This window comes from Salmo salar, chromosome 20, assembly GCF_965601325.2.
Source record: "Salmo salar chromosome 20, fSalSal1, whole genome shotgun sequence".
Lineage (NCBI taxonomy): Eukaryota > Metazoa > Chordata > Actinopteri > Salmoniformes > Salmonidae > Salmo > Salmo salar.
In genome coordinates, this window is record NC_138310.1 from 24,937,927 (window position 1) to 24,944,101 (window position 6,175).

Below are 6,175 nucleotides of genomic sequence, written 5' to 3' on the forward strand. Positions count from 1 at the left end.
AGTCATGTTAGCACAGCTGAAAACTGGTGTTTTAAAGAAGCTATAAAACTGGCCTTCTTTAGAGTAGTTGAGTATCTGGAGCATCAGCATTTGTGGGTTCGATTACAGGCTCAAAACGGCCAGAAACAAATTACTTTCTTCTGAAACTCGTCAGTCTATTCTTGTTCTAAGAAATGAAGGCTATTCCATGTGTGAAATTGCCAACAAACTGAAGATCTCGTACAACGCTGTGTACTTCTCCCTTCACAGAACAGCGCAAACTGGCTCTAACTAGAATAGAAAGAGGAGTTGGAGGCCCTGGTGCACAACTGAGCAAGAGAAAAAGTACATTAGCGTGTCTAGTTTGAGAAACAGATGCCTCACAAGTCCTCAACTGGCAGCTTCATTAAATAGTACGCGCAAAACACCAGTCTCACCATCAACAGTGAAGAGTCGACTCTGGGATGCTGGCCTTCTAGGCAGATTTGCAAAGAAAAAGCCTTATCTCAGACTGGCCAATAAAAATAAAAGATTAAGATGGACAAAGGAACACAGACATTGGACAGAGGAACTCTGCCTAGAAGGTCAGCATCCCGTAGTGAAGGGAGAAGTATACAGCATTGTACGAGATCTTCAGTTTCGTAGCAATTTCTCGCATGGAATAGCCTTCATTTCTCAGAACAAGAATAGAATGATTAGTTTCAGAAGAAAGTTATTTGTTTCTGGCTATTTTGAGCCTGTCATCGAACCCGCAAATGCTGATGCTCCAGATGCTCAACTAGTCTAAAGAAGGCCATTTTTTTGGCGTCTTTATGTCTTTCAGGTAAGCAGTTGCAGTTTCATTCTCAGTCACTTCAGACATACATTCTTTGTTAGTTTCGTTTGATCACAACCAACAAGCCATTGTAACACAGGGCATGGTTGCTTATAATGGGACTCTGTACGCCTATGTAGATATTCCATAAAAAAAATCTGCCGTTTCCAGCTACAATAGTCATTTACAACATTAACAATGTCTACACTGTATTTCTGATCAATTTGCTGTTATTTTAATAGACCAAAAAATTCAATTTTCTTTCAAAACATGGACATTTCTAAGTGACCCCAAACTTTTGAACGGTAGTGTATATATTGTACTACTCTAATATTTGTAGATATAAAGATCAACTTCACATGAGACCATTGTAAGTGGTAGGTCTGAGACTTTGACAATGTACATATAGAGTTATCATTTTCCTCCTATAACAATTACAACACAGTTGTCATCATTCATCAATAAGAGGCCATCCTTACCAAGGCTTCTGCTGACCATCTCCTTCACCATCTTGTACAGGTTGCTCTTCGTATGCTCTGCAATCTATAGTACATACACCTACAGTAGGTTGAGTATAGTTCTAAGATGGTGGGAGTGTTTGCTGTTTTTATACCCCTCTCAGTCTGCACATGTGCCTGTAGTTTATACACAAATCATAACTCATCACATAAGGGAAGAGAAAGGGGATGGCTAAGGGGAGGGACAGTTCTCTGGAAAATACCTACATTCTAACAACAGATGCTGCTTTTTTCTTCTGGTGCTAACACTCACTTCACTCTACTGAGTCATGTCAAGTCAAAAAGAAAATCTATCATATGATTACTACAAGTTAGTTATTGTACTAAAATTATCAATTTTTTATTTGTTTTATGCAACACCATTTTACATTTTATGATATCTTTGAAAACAGTACAGATAATTTTTTGAAAGCATGATCAAACTGTTGTAGGAAATAAACCACAGTTTCTAACATCTACAGCACATCATATAGGTATCAAGTTAGAGTGGTATTACTTTCATTTCACATCATTCAGATCTAACAAGGTTCTTTATGTACAGTGCCTTCAGAAAGTATTCACACCCAATGTTCCCTCTGATTGTTTTCGGCACTGAGCAAATGTCAGATCTGATAAGCGCAAACTTGAACATTGTGAAAATTCTGTGCAACTTCCGACGTGTGTTTACTGTGAACACTGAGGCTGTACCCACTTTAAATTACAGTTTTAACAGTGACCAAGTAGGCTACTGTGGCTTTTTGGTCATAATGAAGGCCTACCAGAGTGGCTTACCATCATAAACAATGGAATAAAATGCATCCCATAACATTTTCACATGGAAATAGCTGTGCTGTCAGTAGCAGCAAATGTGTGGTGTTCAATGTAGGCCTACATTCCATGAGATTTATGTAAAAAATATGCAGGGCTTGACATTAACCTGTTTGTCCATGTGTCCTTCAGACAAGGAGGTGACTGAAAATGTTGTGTTGTTTGATGCAAGAAACCACTTTACAAAATAAAATGTATTATTATTCTAATACCAATTTTAGAGAAAAACAGACAAATGATGCTACCCTCTGCCTATTGACAACTTAGCTTATTTAAGACCGTCTCAAAATACAACACTGCCCCTTTAAGACATAAATAAGCTCTTTACATGACTCCCTTTTCAAAGATGGCTAGAGATGTACACATTCTGTGCTCTTGTAGGAAGCAACCACTCCCCCATTGTTGACTAGAAATTAGACACAACTGGGCTAATAACTCACTAACCAGCAAAGAATATGAACAAATGTGCAGAGGCGGCTGGCTACATGCAGCTCTTGATTTGATATCAAAACAAGTGCATCTAATCATGCCCACTCATGCTATAAACACAGTCCAGTTCAAAGTGAAGCACAGTTCAAAGTGAAGCACATATCAAATCAAAGTTTATTTGTCACGTGCGCCGAACACAACAGGTAGACCTTACAGTGAAATGCTTACAGTGCAATTTAAGTTTAAAAAAAAGGTATTAGGTGAACAATAGATAAGTAAAGAAATAAAAACAGTAAAAAATACAGTGAAAAATAACAGTAGCGAGGCTAAATACAGTAGCGAGGCTATAACAGTAGCGAGGCTATATACAGGCACCGGTTAGTCGGGCTGATTGAGGTAGTGTGTACATGAATGTATAATTAAAGTGACTATGCATATATGATAAACAGAGAGCAGCAGTAGCGTAAAAGAGCAGGTGGTGGGGTGGGTGGCGGGACACAATGCTTATAGTCCTGGTAGCCAATGTGCGGGGGCACCGGTTAGAAGGGCTAATTGAGGTAGTATGTACATGAATGTATAGTTAAAGTGACTATGCAGATATGATAAACAGAGAGTAGCAGCATCGTAAAAGAGGGGTTGGGGGGGCACACAATACAAATAGTCCGGGTAGCCATTTGATTACCTGTACAGGAGTCTTATGGCTTGAGGGTAAAAACTGTTGAGAAGCCTTTTGGTCCTAGACTTGGCACTCCGGTACCGCTTGCCATGCGGTAGTAGAGAGAACAGTCTATGACTGTGATGGCTGGGGTCTTTGACAATTTTTAGGGCCTTCCTCTGACATCGCCTGGTGTAGAGGTCCTGGATGGCAGGCAGCTTAGCCCCAGTGATGTACTGGGCCGTACGCATTACCCTCTGTAGTGCCTTGCGGTCGGAGGCCGAGCAGTTGCTGTACCAGACAGTGATACATGGCAATGGCTATTTGCATATAGGCCTACTGCAGCTCTGATTAGTTATCAAATAAAATCAAATGTTATTGATCACATACCCATATTTAGCTGATTTTATTGTGGGTGTTGTGAAATGCTTGTGTTCCTAGCTCCAACAGTGCAGCACAATGGTCTGTGTACAGGCCTGAATCCTGCCTGTCAATAGAGTAGAATCCTACTCCAATGTTCTCTGCTTACAAGAAAAGCTCTTGCACAGTTAGGTTTGCACCATAAGTCTTGCATAGTTTGTCTTGTTTCGGTATGTTACATTGAAAATTGCTAATATTGTGTTGATTCGAGCACAACTCCCACAGTAGAGTGAAACGTTAATAGTGATGACTAAAGGGGAAAACTCTAGAAAGTTGAGTGAAGTTCAATATCAAGTTTTTTTCCCCCCCTCATCAATCTACACACAATACACCCATAATGACCAAGCAAAAACAGTTTTTTTAGAAATGTTTGCTAATTTATAAAAAATAAACAATTGAAAAATCACATTTAAATAAGTATTCAGACCCTTTACTCAATACTTTGTTGAAGCACCTTTGGCAGCGATTACAGCCTAGAGTCTTTTTGGGTATGACGCTACAAATTTGGCACACCTGTATTTGGGGAGTTTCTCCCATTCTTCTTTGCAGATCCTCTCAAGTTCTGTCAGGTTGGATGGGGAGTGCTGCTGCACAGCTATTTTTAGATCTCTCCAGAGATGTTTGACCGGGTTAAAGTCTTGGCTCTGAATGGGCCACTCAATGACATTCAGAGACTTGTCCCAAAGCCACTCTGGCATTGTCTTGGCTGTGTGCTTAGGGTCATTGTCCTGTTGGAAGGTGAACCTTCACCCCAGTCTGAGGTCCTGAGTGCTCTGGAGCAGATTTTCATCAAGGATCTCTCTGTACTTTGCTCCATTCATCTTTCCCTCGATCCTGACTAGTCTTCCAGTCCCTGCTGCTGAAAAACATCCCCACAGCATGACGCTGCCACCACCATGCTTCACCGTAGGGATAGTATTGGCCAGGTGATGAGCGGTGCCTGGTTTCCACCAGATGTGACGCTTGACATTCAAGACAAAGAGTTCCATCTTGGTTTCATCAGACCAGAGAATCCTGTTTCTCATGGTCTGAGAGTCCTTTAGGTGCCTTTTGTCAAACTTCATATAGGCTGTCATGTGCCTTTTACTGAGGAGTGGCTTCCGTCTGGCCACTCTACCATAAAGGCCTGATTGGTGTAATCCTGCAGAGATGGTTGTCCTTCTAGAAGGTACTCCCACCTCCACAGAGGAACTCTGGAGCTCTGTCAGAGTGACCATTGGGTTCTTGGTCACCTCCATAACCAAGGTCCTTCTCTCCCAATTGCTCAGCTTGGTCGGGCGACCAGCTCTAGGAAGAGTCTTGGTGGTTTCACACTTCTTCCATTTAAGAATGATGGAGGCCACTGTGTTCTTGGGGACCTTCAATGCTGCAGACATTTTTTGGTACCCTTCCCCAGATCTGTGCCTCAACACAATCGCGTCTCGGAGCTCTACGGACAATTCCTTCGACCTCATGGCTTGGTTTTTGCTCTGACATGCAATGTCAACTGTGGGACCTTATATAGACAGGTGTGTGCCTTTCCAAATCATGTCCAATCAATTGAATTTACCACAAGTGGACTCCAATCAAATTGTAGAAACATCTCAAGGATGATCAATGGGCTTCCGAGTGGCACAGCGGTCTAAGGCACTGCATCTCAATGCTAGAGGCGTCACTACAGACCCTGGTTTGATTCCAGGCTGTATCACAACCGGCCGTGATTGGAGTCCCATAGGGCAGCAATTGGCCCAGCGTTGTTAGGGTTTGGCCAGGGTAGGCCTACATTGTAAATAAGAATTTGTTCTTAACTGACTTGCCTAGTTAAATAAAGGTTTAAAAAAACAATAATGGAAACAGGATGCACGCGAGCTCAATTTGGAGTCTCATAACAAAGGGTCTGAATACTTATGTAAATAATGTACCTGTTTTTCATGTTTAATACATTGCAAACATTTCTAAAAACCTGTTTTCACTTCATCATTATGGGGTATTGTGTGTAGATTGATGAGGGTAAAAATAATTGTATCAATTTTAGAATTAAGCTGTAACAAAAAGTGAACGGGTCTGAATACTTTCCGAATGCACTGTAAATGATAGAGCCAAAAGAAGGAAGCCTGTACAGAACGCAAATATTCCAAAACATGCATCCTGTTTGCAACAAAGCACTTAAGTAATACTGCAAAAAATGTGACAAAGAAATGAACTTTGTCCTGAATACAAAGCATTATGTTTGGGGCAAATCCAACACAACACATCGCTGAGTACCACTCTTCATATTTTACATTACATTACATTACATTATATTTTCAAGCATGGTGGTGGCTGCATCATGTTATGGGTATGCTTGTCATTGGCAAGGACTAGGGAGTTTTTTTAAGGATGAAAAGAAACATAATACAGATATAAGCACAGGCAAAATCCTAGAGGAAAACCTGGTTCAGTCTGCTTTCTAACAAACACTGGGAGATGTTTTCACCTTTCAGCAGGACAATAACCTAAACACAAGGCCAAATGTACACTGGAGTTGCTTACCAAGACAAGATTGAATGTTCCTGAGTGGCATAGTTACAGTTT